Genomic DNA, 22,916 nt, shown 5'->3' with positions numbered 1-22,916 from the left:
CATTTAGTGGGGTACCGCAAGGCTCTTAGTGGGGTACCGCAAGGCTCAGCGCTGGGACCTCAGTTGTTTACACTATATATTAATGACTTGGATGAGGGAATTAAATGCAGCATCTCCAAGTTTGCGGATGACATGAAGCTGGGTGGCAGTGTTAGCTGTGAGGAGGATGCTAAGAGGATGCAGGGTGACTTGGATAGGTTGGGTGAGTGGGCAAATTCATGGCAGATGCAATTTAATGTGGATAAATGTGAAGTTATCCACTTTGGTGGCAAAAATAGGAAAACAGATTATTATCTGAATGGTGGCCGATTAGGAAAAGGGGAGGTGCAACGAGACCTGGGTGTCATTATACACCAGTTATTGAAAGTGGGCATGCAGGTACAGCGTGCGGTGAAAAAGGCAAACGGTATGCTGGCATTTATAGTGAGAAGATTCGAGTACAGGAGCAGGGAGGTACTACTGCAGTTGTACAAGGCCTTGGTGAGACCACACCTGGAGTATTGTGTGCAGTTTTGGTCCCCTAATCTGAGGAAAGACATCCTTGCCATAGAGGGAGTACAAAGAAGGTTCACCAGATTGATTCCTGGGATGACAGGACTTTCATATGAAGAAAGACTGGATAAACTGGGCTTGTACTCGTTGGAATTTAGAAGATTGAGGGGGGATCTGATTGAAACGTATAAGATCCTAAAGGGATTGGACAGGCTAGATGCAGGAAGATTGTTCCCGATGTTGGGGAAGTCCAGAACGAGGGGCCACAGTTTGAGGATAGAGGGGAAGCCTTTTAGGACCGAGATTAGGAAAAACTTCTTCACACAGAGAGTGGTGAATCTGTGGAATTCTCTGCCACAGGAAACAGTTGAGGCCAGTTTATTGGCTATATTTAAGAGGGAGTTAGATATGGCCCTTGTGGCTACGGGGGTCAGGGGGTATGGAGGGAAGGCTGGGGCGGGGTTCTGAGTTGGATGATCAGCCATGATCATAATAAATGGTGGTGCAGGCTCAAAGGGCCGAATGGCCTACTCCTGCACCTATTTTCTATGTATGTTTCTATACACAGTTGTGTACCAAAGTCTGAGGCTCAAATATGTAGCTACAGTGCCTAAGACTTCTGCACAGTACTGTATATTGAGAATCAGAAATAAAAGCACTTAGCTTTGTTTTAGCTCAGTAATATTAAGTGTTATTTGAAAACTGTGAAGACGTAATATACAGTAGTGTGCAAAAGACTTAGCCCCCCAGCTATAGACATGTGCCTAAGGATTCTGCACAGTACTGTACATTTGCATGTATTAGGAACTTGCTGTGGTGTGTTGGTGCGAGATGCAACTAAAAGAGCAGCAACATTTAACAAAATAAAGAATAAAAAATATGTAAAGAATAAATTTAACGTAAAAATATGAGATAAAATATTCATAAATGCATAAACACCAGCATGTATTTACGATGTAAACAGCATTATAAAAAGTGATTTAACGTATTTAAAGTGCAGTGTAGTGATGGGGGTAATAGATAGAGGAAGAACCAGTGGATGTGGTATATTTGGAATTTCAAAATGCTTTTGACAAGGTCCCACACAGGAGATTACTATGCAAACCTAAAGCACACGGTATTGGGGGTAAGGTATTGATGTGGATAGAGAATCAGTTGGCAGACAGGAAGCAAAGAGTGGGACTAAACGGGACCTTTTCAGAATGGCAGGCAGTGACGAGTGGGGTACCGCAAGGCTCAGTGCTGGGACCCCAGTTGTTTACAATATATATTAATGACTTAGACGAGGGAATTAAATGCAGCATCTCCAAGTTTGCAGATGACACGAAGCTGGGCGGCAGTGTTAGCTGTGAGGAGGATGCTAAGAGGATGCAGGGTGACTTGGATAGGTTAGGTGAGTGGGCAAATTCATGGCAGATGCAAATTAATGTGGATAAATGTGAGGTTATCCACTTTGGTGGCAAAAACAGGAAAACAGATTATTATCTGAATGGTGGCCGATTAGGAAAAGGGGAAGTGCAACGAGACCTGGGTGTCATTATACACCAGTCTTGGAAAGTGGGCATGCAGGTACAGCAGGCAGTGAAAAAGGCGAATGGTATGCTGGCATTCATAGCAAGAGGATTCGAGTACAGGAGCAGGGAGGTACTACTACAGTTGTACAAGGCCTTGGTGAGACCACACCTGGAGTATTGTGTGCAGTTCTGGTCCCTTAATCTGAAGAAAGACATTCTTGCCATAGAGGGAGTGCAAAGAAGGTTCACCAGATTGATTCCTGGGATGGCAGGACATTCATATGATGAAAGACTGGATCGACTGGGCTTATACTCGTTGGAATTTAGAAGATTGAGGGGGGATCTTATTGAAACATATAATATCCTAAAGGGATTGGACAGGCTAGATGCAGAAAGATTGTTTCCGATGTTGGGGAAGTCCAGACTGAGGGGTCACAGTTTGAGGATAAAGGGGAAGCCTTTTAGGACTGAGATTAGGAAAAACTTCCTTCACACAGAGAGTGGTGAGTCTGGAATTCTCTGCCACAGAGAACAGTTGAGGCCAGTTCATTGGCTATATTTAAGAGGGAGTTAGATATGGCCCTTGTGGCTTAAGGGATCAGCGGGTATGGAGGGAAGGCTGGTACAGGGTTCTGAATTGGATGATCAGCCATGATCGTACTGAATGGCGGTGCAGGCTCGAAGGGCCGAATGGCCTACTCCTGCACCTACTTTCCATGTTTCTATGTTTCTATGAAGGTAGGGATGGCCTACCGTAACTGGCGTGGTTGATCAGGTTAACTACCTGGGTGAAGATATGTTTCAGGTCGCATGACATTTTTGTTTTAATAGCTTTATAGCACTTTGCTGAAGGGAGTTTTTGGAAAAATTATTTTGATGAGTGGGTAGTGCCTGCAGTCATTTTTTAGCACACCTAATTTCACATTTTTAACGATTTGTTGCCACTTCTCTAATCCATGTAGGTTTTTGGTATTGATGATCAATTGCTTGTTTTGATGTTGATAGCATGGAATAGAACTTTATTGCCATTGCTCAAGACAACGAGATTACGGTGCTACTCCTGCCCCTGCAAAACAGATATTTACAATGATTATTTAAAGATGGCGCCGGTAACTGGCGACTTTGCACGTGCTCTCCCGAGCAAACAGCCCTCGCCACTATCCTATACCCGAGAAACCCTCCCAAACCTTCACTTTAGAAAGATAAAGATCAACAACACCCTGGCGAAGCTACTGACCCAGCTGGAGACCACCGCGCAAGAACTGCCTCTGAAACTCCGGACCGCACCTGGACCCGACTAGTGAGGCCCACCACGTTCCCGGAGACCCGTGGTCTGCTACCGTGCCGGAGCACTTGGAGACACGGCCCATTCCGACCGCAGCTCTCCGGAGCAGGCGACCACACAGGAGTGACGGCAGAGACCCCAAGGTGCCCCGGACGATTCCCCGGAGCGACCACCGAGTGGTAAAATGTATATATGTTGTAACTCGGTTACCTGTCTGGACACACCCCTCTGCTGACTGCCCCTGTGGCTCCTCCCACAGAATCCTGTATAAAGGTGTTCGCCTTGCCCCTCCCCCTCAGTCCAGGGGCAGACACTCACTGTGGAGGTCGTATTGTACAGCGAATAAAAGCCTTTCAGTATTTAACCAAACCTCAGTCTTTTGGAGTAATTGAAGGTGCTTCAATTTTATTTGCCGTAAAGCCCCGTTGGTGGCCATCCACAGCTGCCGGAAGTGAGCCCTCCGCCGCCGACCTCGGAAATCGAGCCCTGTGACTCGGTTTAAAGACTTGTTTCAGCAAGGAGCCCGGCCTTCCGGGATTAATTGTCGGCTTCCGGGCCCGACCCAATCGACAGCCCGGGTCCCCGGCAGCTGGAAGTGGCAGGGGAGCCTCCCACATTATTCGGCCCAACCCGGAGCGTCTAACGGCATCGATTCCTGCGGGCCGCGTCCACCAACATCAAAGAGCTGACGACAACACACTGCATCGATGGAGACCTGGAAAGATGCACTACTTACCAAGGAAGCGTGGGAGAAGAGCTGGGCTGCTGGTCAGATTGAAGCTGAGGGGCTTCGGGGTCCCTGTGCCCACCATCCTACTAGCTAATGTGCAAGCCATAGAGAACAAGGCGGATGATCTTAAAGGGAGACTCACCTACCAGGGAGATGCAGAACTGCTGTGTATTCTGTTTGACCGAGACCTGGCTTCCCCTCCCACTCCCGACTGTGCCATCTGACCAGAGGGATTTTCGATCCATCGGGTGGACCGCACGGCGTCTTCGGGCATGACGAGGGGAGGTGGTGTCTGCCTACTGATCAACACTGGGTGGCGCTTGGACACAGTGGCACTGACAAGCTCCTGCAGCCCAGACCTGGAACACCTGTCGGTGAAGTGTCGTCCCGACTATCTGCCATATGGGGTCGGGTTGGATGGAGGAAACGGATGAGGTCCTCTGTGACTGCTTTGAATTGGTGGACTGGTTAGTATTCATGGACTGGGCAGCTAACCTCGATGAGTATGCCTCAGCTGTCACGGACTTTATTTGGAAATGCACGGAGGACTCTGTGTCTCGCAAGACCTCCAGGTATTCCCTAACCGGAAACCTTGGATGAATTATGAGGTCTAGTCCATTTTAAAGGCTAGAGCTACAGCTTTTAGGTCTGAGGATACCAGTCGCTACATGGAATCCGGGCGTGAACTCTGGAAAGCCATTAAGGGTGCCAAGAGGCAATATCAGGCCAAGTTGGAAGCCCAGGCTAACCAGAGGGATGCCAGTAGACTGTGGCAGGGTCTAAATGAGATCAGTGTGCACAAAGAAAAGGCTGGGAATATCAATAACTGTGGTGCTTCTCTTCCTGGCGAACTTAACGTATTCTACGCAAGATTCGAACAGAAGAGGAGCATCCCTCCAGATGAACTAGACCTGGTGGCCTCCAGATTCATCGTCACTGAGGAGGACATTAGAAAGGCCTTCCTGAATATAAATCCAAGGAAGGCGACGGGCCCAGATGGCGTCCCAGGACGGGTTCCCCGGGCCTGTGCAAGCGAGCTAGCTGGAGTGTTTGCTGGCATCTTCAACTACTCCTTGCTTCAGTCTAAGATCCCCTCGTATTTTAAGAAGGCAACGATAATCCCAGTGCTGAAGAAGAGCAAGGTGGCATGCCTGAATGACTATCGACCTGTAGCTCTGACATCAATTGCTATGAAGTGCTTCGATAGATTGGTTATGGCACACATCAGCCACAGCCTACTGGTCAACCTGGATGCTTTGCAATTCGCCTACCAGTGCAACAGGTCAATGGCAGATGCCATCTCTCTGGCCCTGCATTCCTCCTTAGAACACTTGGAGAATAAAGACGCATACGTAAGGCTCCTTTTCATTGACTACAGCTCTGTCTTTAATACCATCATTCCAAGTAAACTGATTCCTAAGCTCCGGAACCTGGGCCTTAGCACTCAGATCTGCAGCTGGATCTTCAACTTCCTCACAGACAGGACCCAGTCTGTAAAAATAGGGGACAAGCTCTCCTCTACAATCACTCTGAGCACCAGTGCCCCACAGGACTGTGTACTCAACCCCCTGCTGTACTCACTGTACACCCATGATTTTGTAGCGAAGTTTCGATCAAACTCAATGTATAAGTTTGCTGATGACACAACAATTGTAGGCTGTATCTCAGGTAATGATGAGTTTGAGTACAGAGAGGAAATTAAGAACCTAGTGGCATGGTGTAAAGACAATACCTATCCCTCAACGTCAGCAAGATGAACGAATTGGTTGTTGACTTCAGAAGGAGTAGCAGACCGCACGACCCAATTTACTTCGGTGGTGCGCAAGTGGAACAGGTCAAAAGCTTTAAGTTCCTTGGGGTCAGTACACAAACGACCTGACTTGGTCCAACCAGGCAGAGTTCACTGCCAAGAAGGCCCACCAGCGCCTTTACTTCCTGAGAAAACTAAAGAAATTTGGCCTGTCCCCTAAAACCCTCACTAATTTTTATAGATGCACCGTAGAAAGCATTCTCCTGGGGTGCATCACAACCTGGTATGGAAGTTGTCCTGTCCAAGACCGCAAATAGCTGCAGAAGATCATGAACATGGTGCAGCACATCACACAAACCAATCTTCCGTCCGTGGACTCACTTTACACCGCACGCTGTCGAAGCAGTGCTGCCAGGATAATCAAGGACACGACCCACCCAGCCAACACACTTTTCGTCCCTCTTCCCTCCGGGAGAAGGTTCAGGAGCTTGAAGACTTGTACGGCCAGATTTGGGAACAGCTTCTTTCCAACGGCGATAAGACTGCTGAACGGATCCTGACCCAGATACGGGCCGTGCCCTCCAAATATCCGGACCTGCCTCTCGTTTTTTTTTGCACTACATTACTTCCCATTTTTCTATTTTCTATTTATGATTTATAATTTAAATTTTTAATGTGTACTAATTTAACTGTTTTTAATATTTAATATTTGTAATCCAGGGAGTGTGAAGCGCAGAATCAAATATCGCTGTGATGATTGTACGTTCTAGTACCAATTGTTTGGCGACAATAAAGTATGAAGTATATGGCTTAATTTGTTTTAAAAAATCCCATATTTACATGCAACAAGTGATTTTGATAGTCCATAGCGCTCAAATGCCATTGTTAAGCTGGGGTAAAGCATTATTCAGCTGCAGAAAACCCTCGGGAAGAAGTTGTTTTTCAGTCTTACTGTCTTGCCTCAGAGTTTCTGTATCTCCTATCAGATGGCAGGAGATTGAACAGACAGTGTTCAGGATGGGTTGGCTCTTTAATAAGGTTATGAGCATGCCGTTGGCATTTAGAGTTGTAGATTGTCTCCAAGTCCAGTAGTTGAGTCCCAGTGATGTGCTGAGCCACACTAATCACTTGCTGGAGTGGTGTGTGATCAGTTTAACTGCAGCTTGAGTACAACACTGCAATTCCGTATGTCAGTATGCTCTCTATCGCACTTTGACAAAAGTTGGCCAGCAATGTTTGGAGCAGATTAGCTCTCCAGAAGCACCTCAGGTAGTGTAGTCACTATGATAGATTCATAGAAAAGTACAGGGTCAGCAACAGGCCCTTTGGCCCGTCTAGTCCATGCCGAGCCATTTAAACAGCCTACCATGTTCCTCAGTGCCCTACCATTCACCATGCAAGACCTACCCTGGTTGGTCCTACGGAGGTGCAACACCTCGCGCCTCTGTCATTTTTCAGTGGATTTTTTTTCCATTTGGTCCAGATTCCCCCGCAAGCCATGGTAATCTTCCTCACTAATCACCGTGCCTTCCCTATTATCATAGTTATGTTGATGGAACAAGAGAGCTTCTCAGTGATGTTCATCCACAAAAACCTGAAGCTGGAATCCCTTTCCACTAGCTCACCATTTATGAATAACAGGACTTGTTTGGCCAGGACCTCTTGCCCTCCTGAAGTCAATTATCATTTTTTGTTTTCTTGATGTTGAGTGATCGGTTGTCATTCCTGCACCAATCAGACAGAGTTTCAGCACCTCCTCTCTGTTTGGTATTGCTTGTGATTCGGCCAATCACAGTCATGTCATCTACAAATTTGGTGATTGACTTTGTAGCATGAGCGGGAATGCAGGGATAGGTAAAGAGAGAGTGGAGAAGAGGGTTCAGTGCACACCTCTGTGGGGCACCGGTATTCAGGGTTGGGGGAGGGGTGTTGATGTGCTCTTGCCTAGTATCACCATCTGAGAAAGTTTAGTGAAGAAGTTCAAGATCTAGATACAGATTGATAGGCAAAGACCTACATTGTGGAGCTTGGCAGCGCTTGTACGGTAGTGTTATTTTAAAGGCTGAGTTGTAATTAACCAACACCATCCTGACGTAGGTGTCTTTGTGAGCTTAGTGTTCCAACACGGTCTGAAGGGGGATCAAATTGGCATCTTTAGTTGACCTATTGATCTTGTAGACAAACTGGTGCTAGTTCAAGATAGCTGGCAGGATATCCTTGATGTGGGACATGACCAATCTTCTCAAGCACTTGGCAACTATGGGAGTGAGTGCCCCTGGTCTGTGGTCATTAGGACATGTTGCCACTGATGCCCCAGGAACTAGTATGATGGTGGCTGCTTTGAAGCATGCTGCAACCATAGCCAGGGACAACGAGATGTTGTAAATGTCCATCAGAACTTCCTTCTACTTAAAAACATTACTATCAAAATTATTGTTCTTATGTTACAGCTTTATAATGCTGTTCCCACACTGGGATTTCTATTCTGTTCAAAGAAGAAAATTTGGAAAAATCAAAACTTGATTCGGCAGTTTATCGAAGACTTCATAACCAAGAACTACCAGACACTGGCTGCAAATAATCCAAGGAGCTTTATTGATGCGTTCATGTTAAAGCAGCAGCAGGTATGTTCCACACCAGCTCATAGTTTGCATGTTACCTTTTTTATAGAATTCCACAGTTATTGAAGTACTTTGAATTTAATCCCTCAGGACATGGTGGGATTCAAATTCCTGTCTCTAAGCTCCTGTGTTCTAAAAGGAGGATGAGGTAACCATGGCTGACATGGAAGTCCAAGACACCAGCAGCATGAAAGTGTCAGGGGGTAGACGTGAGCATTTACAGAGAGAAGGCGCTTGGGAAGCTGAAAGGTCTGAAGGTAGATAAGTCACCTGGATCTGATGGATGACACCCCAGGGTTCAGGAGGAGCTAGTTGAAGAGTTTATGGAGGCATTACTAGTGATATTTCAAAAGTCACCAGATTCTGAAATGGGTCTGGCGGACTGAAAGGTTGCAGGAATCATTCCAATATTTAAGAAGGGTGAGAGGCAAAAGACAAGAAATTATAGGTCAGTTAGTCCGACTACAGAGGTTGGTAAGATGCTGGAGTCCATTACTAAAGGTAAGACTGCTTAAAAAGATAAGATCCCATGGTATTACATGATTGATCCATGGTATTAGCATGGATAAACGATTGGCTGACAACAGGAGGCAAAGAGTGGGAATAAGAAGGGTGTTTTCTCTTTGGCTACTGGTGACTTGTGGAGTTCCATGGGGGATGGTGTTGGGAACACTTATCTCACATCATACGTTAATGATCTGGATGACGGAATTGATGGCTTTATGGCCAAATTTGCAGACAATATGAAGATATGTGGAGGGACATGTAGTGTTAATGAAGCTGGGAGCCTTCAGAAGGACTTGGGCATATTAGGAGAATGGGCAAAGAAGTGGCATATGGAATACAGTGTAGGAAAATGTATGGTCATGTACTTTGTTGGAAGAAATACAAGCATAAACTCTTTTCTAAATGTGGAGAAAATTCAGAAATCAGAGGTGCAAAGTAACTTGGGAGTCCTTGTACAGGATTCCTCAAATGTTAACTTGCAGGTTGAGCTGGTAGTAAGGAAGGCCAATGCAATGTTAGCATTCACTTCTTGAGGGCTAAGGTATAAGTGCAAGAATATAATGCTGAGGTTTTATAAGGCATTGCTGAGACTGCACTTGGAGCATTGTGAGCAGTTTTATTCCCTTATCTAAGAAAGAATATTCTGGAATTGAAGAGGGCTCCAGAAGACGTTCACAAGAATTATTCTGGGAATGAAAGGGTTCACATATGAGGAGAGTTTGATGGCTCCTGGACCGTACTTTTGGGAAGAATGAAGGGATCTCTTTGAAATCTGTTGAATATTTGGAAGTGTGAATATTGAGAGTGTGGTTGTAAAGAGAATGATTCCTGTAGTTCCTATATTGGACGGGGGTGGCGGGGGGGTCGTGAGCGGGGGGGGGGGGGGGTAGTTCCAGGACCAGAGGGCAGAGCTTCAGAACACAAATAACAGTGATGAAGTGTAACTTATTCAACCAGAGGGTGGTGAATTTGAAACGGGTGAAACGGGTGAAACATAGCTAAGGCCGCCTATGGGCCCACAATGTTATTTGCTCTGGTGCGCTTATTATTGAATTCGCATCTGGGAGGAGCGACTACGCTTGTTGCTGCAGCAACGAGCGTAGCCACTCCTCCGGCATGCGAGTTAACTTCTCTCCAGTTGCTGAACTAGGCATTTCAGTGGGTCCGAGTTCGCTCAGTTTTTGCCCTGGAATCCTGGTCCTGATTGCTGGACGAAGCCGTAAATTAAAAGGTGCCGAGCGATGTCGTTCGCCGGTGCTTACTCACTGGATACTGTGACTTTGGCGCTTCTCTGCACCCTCACAGCGTTGTTTATCGCTTATTTTCGCAATGGGTCTAAATCTCACGTAGAACTCAACTTCCCCCTGGGACCCACTCCTCTTCCGATTGTCGGGAACCTGCACCTCCTGGATGTAAAGAAGCCCGACCTAAGCCTCATGGAGGTAAGAAGAGTCGCGATCCAGACCAGCAAAGACTGGACACTGTGTACCGGTCCTACCGAGTGCCTGGGAGTGTCGTTAGCAAATCAATTCAATATTCCGGGAAACACGGCAGAAAAGTTACACGCAATACACATAAAATATGCTGGTGAACGCAGCAGGCCAGGCAGCAGCCACAGGAAAAGTTACAGTCGACTTATCGGGCCGAGACCCAAAGGACCCGATACGTCGACTGTACCACGTCCTATAGATGCTGCCTGGCCTTCTGGGTTCACCAGCATTTTTTATGTGTGTTGCTTGAAATTCAAGCATCCCAGATTTCCTCGTGTTTGCGAGAAAAGTTACACAATACTGTCGCAACTTACAAACCAAACCAACTACCACTTGGGAATCCCCCTCCAAGTCACTCACCTTCCTGACTTGGAAGCATATCGCCGTCCCATCATTGTCGCTGGGTCAAAATCATGCAATTCCCATCCTAATAGCACTGTGGGTGTACCTACACCTCAGGGACTGCAGCGCGTGAAGAAGGCAGCTCATCGCCACCTTCTCAAAAGCAACTAGGGATAGGCAATAAATGCTGTCTTAGCTGGCGATGTCCACATCCCGAACATTAATAATTTTAAAAAACCTCTTGTTGCAGATACTACCTGTTCTAGATACAGCTAGTCAGTGTTTCGACATGAGGAGATCTTCTCCAAGTATTTTTTCTGTAATACATGAATATTTATGAGAAAAAAAACGTGCAACTTCTTAGTCAATACGTTGAGTGGTGTCAAAATATATTTTAAAATATTAGTATTGCTGTTATTTATGTGCCCCTCCCTGGGATGGTATGCTTCCACAATAATTAAGTGGCTTTCTTGCCCGACCCGGCCACTCTCTATCCTGTAGCGGAAGAACCCTCGGTCAATTGGAGTCTTTATTTCCTCCCTTGGAAACCCCAGACAATTCGGATCGGCAGTGACATCTCCTCCACAATCTCCAACAGCACAGGAGAGGTTAACCAAAAGGCTTTGTGCTTAACCCCGCTTTATATTTATGGCTGAGAGGTTAAGCACAGCTCCAATGCCATACTTAAATTGGCTGACGACACCGTTGTTGTTAGCTGAATCTGAGGTGGTGATGAATCTGTATATATCTGGGAGATTGAAAATCTGGCTAAGTGTGACATCAACCACAATCTCAACAAGCTCGAAGGGCTGATTACTGACTTCAGGAGGAGGAAACCAGAGATCGACGAACCAGTTCTTATCGGGTGATCAGAGGTGGAGGGGGTCAGCAACTTTAAATTCCTCGGTGTGTTAGCTAGTTATGTGTGTGTACATTTTATTAGTTTGTCTTTTGTATTTGTAAAGTGTGCTGCCTTTTGCACAACGCCTGTTTGCCCAGTTGGGCATGGTCCTTCTGATTCGATGTTATGGTTACACACGTAAAAGTTGCTGGTGAACGCAGCAGGCCAGGCAGCATCTCTAGGAAGAGGTGCAGTCGACGTTTCAGGCCGAGACCCTTCATCAGGACTAACGGAAGGAAGAGTGAGTAAGGGATTTGAAAGTTGGAGGGGGAGGGGGAGATCCAAAATGATAGGAGAAGACAGGAGGGGGAGGGATGGAGCCATCCCCTTCTCGCAATTCCTCCGTCTCCGCCGCATCTGCCCTCAGGATGAGGCGTTTCATTCTAGGACGAGGGAGATGTCTTCCTTTTTTAAAGAAAGGGGCTTCCCTTCCTCCACTATCAACTCTGCTCTTAAACGCATAAAACATACGCAAATTCAGATATTAATAGAATGGAGCCAGGGAGTGTAAACTGAGAGCAACCGCCATAGAGAGAGTCTACCTGTAACATGTGATTTGTTTAAAGACCAGCTGATGCGCATACTACTGTTGTTCGATGTTATGGTTCTTGGATTTACTATGCCCGAAAGAAAGCAAATCTCAGGGTTGTGAATGGTAATATATATACTGCAAAATAATTTCCAGAACTTTGAACTTAATGCCTCGACTTATAAATGCAAGCATGCCATCTGCCATCTTAACCATCCTATATACCTATGTAGCCACTTTCCGGGACCAATGAACTTGCACCCCAAGATCCCTCTTGTCATCAATACCAATAACTGTCTTGCCGTTCATAATGTACTCTCTCCTTGCAATTGAAATGTAAAGAAATAATGAAGGTTCCGGTTCTGGTGAAGAAGATGGTGCCAGTATACAACGTGACCAATGGCGTTGTCCTGCAGACAGTTCACAAAACTATTTCTTTTACTTCTTCTATCAAATATGATTGTTTTATTAAGCTAAGTCCAATTGGAACCCGCGATTTACCTTTTGATGGCGTCTTTTTGGGTCGATTAAGCAATCTGGTGCTTTTTTCATCTCTGAAGGAGGTCGGTGAGGTTTGCAGAGTGTGTGGACTGAGTGCCAAGAAACCTGGAGACATGGTATGAGCCAATGATCGACTTCATTTCTGGCTGCTTTTAGACTCTATTTTAGACTAAACTTTAGAGGACCCTGCAGTTCATGTTATATGTATTTCTGGTTTCTTGTTACTTCTCTTGTTTGTGATTTGACTCCTTTCTTATTGCTATTTTGTGTGATTTTCATCAGGGTCGACTGTCTCTGTGGCTTGCAGGCAACGAATGACATAGTACTACATGGAACTAAACTGAATTTTCCTGGACTGTTTCAAGGATGCTGTGGTTTTGATGTTTTATATTCTGTGTTTTTCCCTTGTTCTTTGCAATTTGATCTTTTGTTCTGCATTGGGTGTTTGATGTTTTCTTTGACCGGGTTCCATGGTGTTTCCTTCTTTCGTGGCTGTCTGTGGGAAGGCGAATCTCAGGGTTGTATACTGCATGCCTACTTTGATTATAAATGTACTTTGAACTTCGAACTTCAAACATTGTAAACATTTGAAATATAAATGTTATAAACTTCGTCAAAAATAAAAAGCCCGGGTATTTCAGGTTTAAGAGGATGGAATTACTCAGAGCCCATGAAGGATATAGAGGTAGCAGAAGTCAGCGGAAGCAGGGAATTTGGAAGAGCAAAGAAGTCATGGAATATGCTTGTTTTAAGCCTAATTATAAAACACTTTGGGTTGCCGTGGTAGCATAGAGGTTCATATATCACAGCTCAGGGAATCGGAGTTCAGAATTCAGTTCCGACTCTGTCTATAAGGAGTTTGTATGTCCTCCCCGTGAGGAGCGTGGGATTCCTCAGGATGCTCTGGTTTTCTTCCACAGCCCAAAGACGTACAGGTTAGGGCATTCATTGGTCATTACAGATTGTCCTGTGATGAAGCTAGGGTTAACTAGGAGCGTTGCTGAGCAGTGAGGATTGTTGCACCAGAAGGGCTTGTTCTGCGCTGTATCTCGGAAAGAAAATTGAACAAACAAACAAACAAATAAATAAATAAAATGAGATCTTCAACTGCCCTGAATGGTGGGAGCAAGTATAGAGGAGAGTTAGGAATGGGTGACGTACACTCAGTGGACACTTCGCCTGGTACAGGAGTGGGACCCAGTGTGATCTTCTGCTGCTGTAGCCCATCCACTTCAAGGTTCAACATGCTGTGCATTCAGAGATGCTTTTCTGCTCACCACTGTTGTAATATGTGGTTATTTGAGGTAGTCATCTTCTTGTCAGCTTGAATAAGTTTGGCCATTGCTCTCTGTCCTCTCTCATGAACAGTTTGTTTTTATCCACAGAACTGCCACTCACTGGGACTTATGTTCACTTTTTACACCATTCGCTGTAAACTCTACAGACCTCTGGGCATGAAATTCTCAGGAAATCAGCAGCCTCTGAGATACTCAAAACTTCCTGTCTAGTACCAACAATTATTCCACAGTCAAAGTCACTTCTTTCATCCCCATTCTGATGTCTGGACTGAACAACGATGACCATCTTGACGATGTCTGCATGCATTTATACACTGAGTTGCTGCCACATGATTGGCTGATTAGATGTTTGCATTAATGAGGTGCCTGTGTGTACTTAATATAGTGGCCTCTGAGTGTCGTTCCTGGGCTGTACACTAGAGGCTATTTCTGATGAAGTGATAATGTAACAGAATATAAAAAACAAGGATTTAATTGTTTAATTAATTAATTGATGATATAAGTGTGTTCCTCCTATTTCAGCTGTCTGAGAAATATGGTCCAATCTTCACCATCAAGCTTGGGATGATGAGAGCTGTGGTCCTGGCTGGCTACGAGACAGTGAAGGATGCTCTTATCAACCATCCAGATCAGTTTGCAGGAAGAGCCCACACCCCGATATTTGAAAATTTATCACAGGGTTTTGGTAACTCTCGCTATCATTATTATCAAACCTATGTTACATTTGGTTGCATCCTCATTCTGCTCAGTTCAGTTCTTGTTGGAGGCTTGTTAATCTAAAGTGTAAAGCTTGCAATGGTCTCAGACACAACATGCACACACAAGATTAGGCAGGGACTGAAACTCCAGAGTAATACACACAAAATAATGGAGGAACTCAGCGGGTCAGGCAGCTCCTACGGAGAGGAATAAAGAGTCAATATTTCAAGCCCAGACCCTTAATTGTGACTGGAAATAAAGGGGGTAGAAGCCAGAATAAAAAGCTGAAGTGAGGAGAAGGAGTACAAGATGGAAAGTGACAGGTGAAGTCAATTGAAGGGAAGGTGGGTGGATGGGGAATGAGTGTGGATGAAGTGAGAAGCTGGGAGGGTAAAAGTGAAACCAGATGAGGGGGAGATTTGGTAGTTCGGGGAGAGGTGGGGTGGATGATGTCAGAAGCTGGGAGCATCTTCAAATATCTTTGCAATCCTTTGCAAACTATGCTCAATATAATCTCATTATACCCAGGAGATTTATCCCTGCGGAAATTTTCGTTGGTGTCCAAAAGGAGTGCGGTACTGTTGAGCGATCTAATGCAGGGGTCCCCAACCTTTTTCGCACTGCGGTCCGGTTTCATATTGACAATATCCTTGCGGACCGGCCGACCGAGGGTGGGGGGGGTGGGGGGGGAGGGTTGAGTTGTCAACGGACAAGAGTAGCAGTCAAATACGCTGGGTTTTCCCTAGGAGACTACAATGACCATGAAGCCTTGCGCGGGCCCAGTGCGCACGCGTAACTTGCGCATGCGTGTACTATTTCTTTCTGCAAATCGTTTTTGGCGATTCTGTTCGCGTGGGCGGGAGGGGGGGGGGTGGTGTTAATCACGACCGGAATATAGATGATAATTAGCTAATGCACTGAATTTCGTTTCTAAAAGGGTTTATCTAACGAATTTCATATTAAACACACAGTGCATATTTTCCTCGCATGAATATAGTGATAAGTCAATTATCAGGGGAAACAGGGGAGCTTGAAGTAAATGTTGAACGAACTTCCAGTAGAAGTGGTAGAGGCAGGTTCGATATTATCATTTAAAGAAAAATTGGATAGGTATATGGACAGGAAAGGAATGGAGGGTTATGGGCTGAGTGCAGGTCAGTGGGACTAAGTGAGAGTAGCGTTCAGCACGGACTAGAAGGGCAGAGATGGCTTGTTTCCGTGCTGTAATTATTATATAGTTATATTAAGTCAACAGCATCATAACATTTTAAGTATCGATTGGATATTAAACACGCACAATACATTTTCCCCGTATGAACATATAAAATCATTGCAACACACCAGTATCGCTGAATCAGTGGGAACCCTGGGCTTGTTTTCCTGCAACAAGACGGTCCTATCGAAGGGTGACGAGAGACAGCGATAGTCGAACGGGGTTCCTAATGTCCAGTCTATCCCGCAATTTAGTTTTCGTTGTATTCATTGCAGAGATACGTTGGAAATGGAAGCAACGTTTTCAGTGCTTTCGTAGCTATCTCAGGATATTGAGCCTTGACTTTGATCCAGAATGCCGGCAGAGATGTTATGTCAAACATACTTTTCAGCCCGCCGTCATTTGCAAGCTCGGGGAGTTGATCTTCTTCCCGCGCTGACATGGATGACGCGAAGGTAATGACATCGCATGCGTAATGGCTTTACAGTGGCCGTGACAGGGAATGAGGAAAGGTGCAGCTGACTCCTATCGCCAAATCATAACGTTTCCTCGTGGCCCGATAGAGCATGCTCTGCGGCCCGGTGGTTGGGGACCGCTGAGCTACAGTATAGCTCTAAGTTGAAAGTATATATATCACCATTTACAACCCTGAGATTTGCTTTCTTTCGGGCACAGTAAATCCAAGAACCATAACATCGAATCAGAAGGACCATGCCCAACTGGGCAAACAGGCGTTGTGCAAAAGGCAGCACACTTTACAAATACAAAAGACAAACTAATAAAATGTACACACACATAACTAGCTAACACACCGAGAAATTTAAAGTTGCTGACCCCCTCCACCTCTGATCCCCCGATAAGAACTGGTTCGTGGATCTCTGGTTTCCTCCTCCTGAAGTCAGTAATCAGCTCTTGGAACTTGTTGAGATTGCTGTTGAGGTCACACTTAGCCAGATTTTCAATCTCCCAGATATATGCAGATTCATCACCACCTCATATTCAGCTAACAACAACGGTGTCGTCAGCCAATTTAAGTATGGCATTGGAGCTGTGCTTAGCCTCGCAACCATAAATATAAAGCGGGGTTAAGCACAAAGCCTTTTGGTGAACCTCTCCTGTGCTGTTGGATATTGTGGAGGAGATGTCGCTGCCAATCCGAATTGTCTGGGGTTTCCAAGCGAGGAAATAAAGACTCCAATTGACCGAGGGTTCTTCCGCTACTGGATAGAGAGTGGCCGGGTCGGGCGAGAAAGCCACTCAATTATTGTGGAAGCATACCATCCCGGGGGGTGGAGGGGAACATAAATAACAGCAATACTAATATTTTTAAATGTATTTTGAAAAACTTAACGCATTGACTAAGATGTTGCACGGTTTTTTTCTTGTAAATATTCATCTATTACAGAAAAGATACTAAGAGAAGACCTCCTATTGTCGAAACACTGACTAGCTTTATCTAGAACAGGTAGTATCTACAACAAGAGATTATATATTTATTAATGTTTGGGATGTGGACATCGCCAGCTAAGACAACATTCATTGCCCATCCCTAGTTGCCCTTGAGAAGGTGGCGCTGAGCTGCCTTCTTGAAGCGCTGCAGTCCCTGAGGTGTCGGCACACCCACAGTGCTACTAGGATGGGAATTGCATGATTTTGACCCAGCGACAATGATGGGACGGCGATATGCTTCCAAGTTAGGAAGGTGAGTGACTGGGAGGGGAATTTCCAAGTGGGAGTTGTTTTGGAAGTTGTGAAAGTATTATGTAACTTTCCTCGCAAACACGAGGAAATCTGCAGATGCTGGAATTTCAAGCAACACACACAAAAATTGCTGGTGAATGCAGAAGGCCAGGCAAAAACTATAGGGGGAGGTACAGTCGGTGTATCGGGCCGAGACCCTTCGTCAGTCCTGTACCTCTACCAATAGATGCTGCCTGGTCTGCTGTGTTCACCAGCATTTTTTTTAATGTGTGTTACGTGTAACTTTCCTGCCGTGTTTCCCGGAATACTGAATTGAATTGCTAACGACACTCCCAGGCACTCGGTAGGACCGGTACACAGTGTCCAGTCTTTGCTGGTCTCGATCGCGACACCTCTTACCTCCATGAGAGTTATGTGGGACTTCTTTAGGTCCAGGAGGTGTGGGTTCCCGATGATCGGAAGAGGAATGGGCCCCGGGGGGAAGTTGAGCTCTGCGTGAGATTGAGACCCATTGCGAAAATAAGCGATAATCAACACGGTGAGGGCGCAGAGGAGCACCAAAAACACAGTATCCAGTGAGAAAACACCGGCGAAAGACATCGCCCGGCACCTTTTGATTTACGACTTCGTCCAGCAATCAGGACCAGGATTCCAGGGCAAAAACTGAGCGAACTCGGACCCACTGTAATGCTTAGTTCTGCAACTGGAGAGACGTTAACCCGCATGCGGGAAGCGTGGCTACGATCATTGCTACAGCAACAACCGTAGCCACTCCTCCGAGATTCGCATTGAATAATAAGTGCAGTGTTTACTCAAATGCACACATTGTATTTTCTATATTTACTATGTAACCTCTGCTAGCTGAATAGAAGGTATTCACTATGTAGCCATTACTTTTGACCTGATCACTATTAATTCATGAAGAGAACAAGAATGAAACCAAGTAGAAAGATAACGGTGGCGAGTAAGGTGATGAAATATGTGGCAGTATGTCAACGCAAGACTAATTAAGAGATAACTGCGGTTAGGGATGAGAGGACATATGGTCTAAAATGTAAACTAGGACATAATTAAGTTGGGGAGTAAAACAATAGTGGAAAGTCGAGAGCGGATATATTGATGATATGTAATCACAGGCCGACTGGATATGATAATGTCGCTGAGATAGGAAATTGTTATAAAAAATGCTGTATACAAGCCTCGATGGGATGTCAGCTACAAGCTTTCTGATTGTCTCAGCTTTGATTTGCAAGTTAAAGTTTAAAACGTCTTGACGAGTTTTCTGCGTCTCCTTGTCGTTTGTGAGAAACGAGAAACCCGGACAAAATTGTGGTCACGAACAGAATCGGATAGAGACCGCGAGGAAGGGAACGGCAGATTGGGACGCTTCCCGGTCCCTCGGGGACCCTCACGGGGCTAACAGAATTAACGGTGCACCCAAAGAAAAAAGGTGAGCGCTTTTTGCGATAATTCGGACTAAGAATTCTGTTGGTTTTGGGGGGTCTCGGGGACTCAGAAGTGTGAAGCAACTGCCGAAGGGTCTGTCCGATCCAAAGAATCTGGCAGAATTGGGGTTAAAAGGAGGCTCAGAGGATTAATCAAGAGCACAGCAGTAGAAATATTGAGCAGTAAATTCCCGGGGTGTCAAGGTTAAGAAAGACGGTAAGTATATTAATAGTAAGTAAAAAAAGACACTGAGAAACGAAAGGGGCAGTCTGATAAAGAAAAGGGAAAGCATAACAGGAAGCCGGCTTCAGCTCTATACCCAGACCTGAAAGACGTAGAAAACCATTTTCCCTATTATGAGAAAGAAACCCTTAAGCAGGGTCCGATGACAACAGGAAAAGTGGATCTAAATGGAGAATTTAAAGTCGGCGATACCGAGGAGGAAAGAAAGAATGACGAAAAGGAGCAGGAGGAACTACGGAAGGTAATAGAAGAAGACAGAGCAAAGATAGAACAGGAGAAAAGGGAAATAGAAGAAGAGATCAAAGGGTTACAGGAATTAAAAGCGAAAAGGGATGAAGAGAAATCTTTGTTATATGGGCACGGAACTGAACAGGCCAGAGCAGAAGGTAACTTGTCGGGGAGCAAGAGTTAAGTAGCGAAAGAGAGGGTGCAGGAGAGTGTAGGCAGAGGATAGTAGATAGAAGTCTTGAAGGGGAAAAAGAGAGAGTGAAAAGGCAGATATTAGAAACAGAGGGAGAGATTAGGAAATTACAGCAGAGAATGAATTTCCAACGGGAGTTTGAGGATTTCACATGGGCCCAAGCAAATGCTAGCTCAAGGCAGAAAGGAAGAACTCCACGAGGAGGCCAAGGGAGAAAGGAAACCCCGGAAAGAATCATGTGGCAGCCAGTAAAAACGTGCTCAGAAACAGATGGGGAGTCAGGCGAGGAGGAGAGTCGGGAGATGTGGGAAAGGAAAGGGAGAATGATGCCGTTGTTAGTAAAAGGATTGGGACAAGTACAGTATATTCCTTGGGGATGCCAGGACCTGGAAGGGCTGAAAAACACCTTCTCCAGCCTACATGAGGGTGCAGGGAAGTGGATTAGGGCCTTTGAGGAAGAAACCACGGGACGAATGTTGGCTGTGGGAGATTTGTAGGCGCTGCTGATAAGGCTGATGGGAACCTCCAAACTACAAGAGCTGATGGAAGTGGCTGGCATACAGAATGCGGACAGCACACTGATTGACGGGGCCAGATTTGACACAGTGAGGCAGAGGGTATGGGGGGCCCTCAGGTAGCTCTATCCACCCAAAATGGACCCCAAAGCCATGAAAGGGGATCCACTGGGAGACACTGAAAATCCAGCAGCCTATATAGAAAATCAGTTCAAAAGGTGGAGACTGAAAACTAAACAAGAGGTGGAAGGCAGCCCATTTATGACCGTGATGTTCCGAAATACTGTTTTGGATGCGATGCCTCCCCAAGTTAAGTCTAAACTTGAGGAAGTGGTTGGACTGATGTCAATGACCCCACAGGAATTCAGGGACCACGTAGTCCATGCGGTCGAAAAATATCGAAAAGACAAACGAAAGTTGACTGAGCAGCAAGAAGAACTGCAAAGAAAGCTGATACAAATGCAGCTTGAAGAACTTAAAAAGAAGGAAAAAGGAAAAGGCAAGAAGATGCTGCCAGCAGTGACCGATTTAAACGCAGCCGTTGAAATGAATGAAATGCCATTATATGGAGGGACCGGTCGTGCTGTAAGACAGAACCCAGAAAACCCCATGCCAATAGTAAACGTCTTTGGGGGAGCTTTTCCGCAAATTCCCTATCAAGGACAGGATACATTTAAACAGCAGCCCAGGCAGGACTGGAAATCCCAAGGAGGGGGGCAGAGAGTTTATGGGCAGGAAGGGCCAGTAAGGAAACAAGGGGGAAAAGAGATACAGAGACTGTGCTGGGGATGTAACCAGCCAGGACACATGAGAAGGGACTGCGCACGTAAGCCAAAGGCTGTCACGTACCAGCAGGAACCAATGAGATGGGAACCACAGTCTAGCCAAGGACCAGTCCCCGCAGGGCTGAGTGGACCCGTGAACCCCTGTGCAAGACATTAGGGGTGCCCAGAGAACCCAGCTGGGAAGGGACACTACCCAGTGATAACAAGGGAGGCAGAAGAGGAACCCATTGTTCAGGTTGTGTTTGAAGGGCAGCTGACACCAATGATGATAGATACTGGAGACACATGTACTTGCGTCCAGCCGTAGTATGCCCTTCACGTTCCCATGTCAGTAAAATTTATTAAGACTGTAGGGTTCTCGGGAAAAACACAGTTTAGGGTTCTCGGGAAAAACACAGTTGACACAATGTACAGCTCCAGTGAGATTAAGGATGGGCAGCAAAGGAATAGTTTTGCCGATATTTGTCTCCAAAGGAACTCCGATAAATTTGCTAGGCAGAGATGCCCTATTAAGACTAGAATTAATATTAGAATGAACCAGAAGCGGGTTGATGTGGAAAGAGTAAATGCTCAATTACTAGTGCGGGAAGTCAAGAAAGCTAATGTCTTTTGGATAGGAGACATTGAAGATCAGATCTGGGAAACCTGGGGAAAATGGAAAAAGGGCGTGCAGGCTATATTGCCCCAGGCTGTAGCGTCCAAATCTCTTTATCGCTAACTGCCGACGGGACATCAACCGTCGCGACTTCACCGCACCTTGTCCCCATTCCAACCTCACTCCTTCCGAACGCTCTGCTCTCCACTCCCTCCGCACTAATCCTAACCTTATTATTAAACCCGCCGATAAGGGGGGTGCTGTTGTAGTCTGGCGAACTGACCTCTACCTTGCCGAGGCACAGCGACAACTCGCGGATACCTCCTCTTATTTACCCCTCGATCGTGACCCCACAAAGGAGCACCAGGCCATTGTCCCCCACACCATCGCCGACTTTATCCGCTCAGGGGATCTCCCATCTACTGCTACCAACCTTATAGTTCCCCGCACTTCCCGTTTCTACCTGCTACCCAAGATCCACGAAACTGCCTGTCCTGGCCGACCTATTGTCTCAGCTTGCTCCTGCCCCACCGAACTTATTTCTGCATACCTCGACACTGTTTTATCACCCCTTGTTCAATCCCTTCCGCCCTATGTTCGTGACACTTCTCACGCTCTTAAACTTTTCGATGATTTTAAGTTCCCTGGCCCTCACCGCTTTATTTTCACCATGGATGTCCAGTCCTTATATACTTCCATCCCCCATCAGGAAGGTCTCAAAGCTCTACGCTTCTTTTTGGATTCCAGAACTAATCAGTTCCCCTCTACCACCACTCTGCTCCGTCTAGCGGAATTAGTCCTTACTCTTAATAATTTCTCCTTTGGCTCCTCCCACTTCCTCCAAACTAAAGATGTAGCTATGGGCACCCGTATGGGTCCTAGCTATGCCTGCCTTTTTGTTGGCTTTGTGGAACAATCTATGTTCCGTGCCTATTCTGGTATCTGTCCCCCACTTTTCCTTCGCTACATCGACGACTGCATTGGCGCTGCTTCCTGCACGCATGCAGAACTCGTTGACTTTATTAACTTTGCCTCCAACTTTCACCCTGCCCTCAAGTTTACCTGGTCCATTTCCGACACCTCCCTCCCCTTTCTAGATCTTTCTGTCTCTGTCTCTGGAGACAGCTTATCCACTGATGTCTACTATAAGCCTACTGACTCTCACAGCTATCTGGACTATTCCTCTTCTCACCCTGTCTCTTGCAAAAACGCCATCCCCTTCTCGCAATTCCTCCGTCTCCGCCGCATCTGCTCTCAGGATGAGGCTTTTCATTCTAGGACGAGGGAGATGTCTTCCTTTTTTAAAGAAAGTGGCTTCTCTTCCTCCACTATCAACTC

General features: G+C 46.0%; 1 pseudogene; it reads left to right on the top strand.

The window, feature by feature from the left end:
* LOC140202450 (cytochrome P450 2H2-like) overlaps window positions 1-10,103 on the top strand; it is a 28,641-nt pseudogene extending 18,538 nt beyond the window's left edge.
* Window positions 10,104-22,916: the final 12,813 nt, after the last annotated feature.

The sequence above is a fragment of the Mobula birostris genome, chromosome 9 (assembly GCF_030028105.1).
Source record: "Mobula birostris isolate sMobBir1 chromosome 9, sMobBir1.hap1, whole genome shotgun sequence".
Classification (NCBI taxonomy): Eukaryota; Metazoa; Chordata; class Chondrichthyes; order Myliobatiformes; family Myliobatidae; genus Mobula; species Mobula birostris.
The sequence above is the reverse complement of the archived record's forward strand: the minus strand, read 5'-3'. Positions and strand labels throughout refer to the sequence as shown.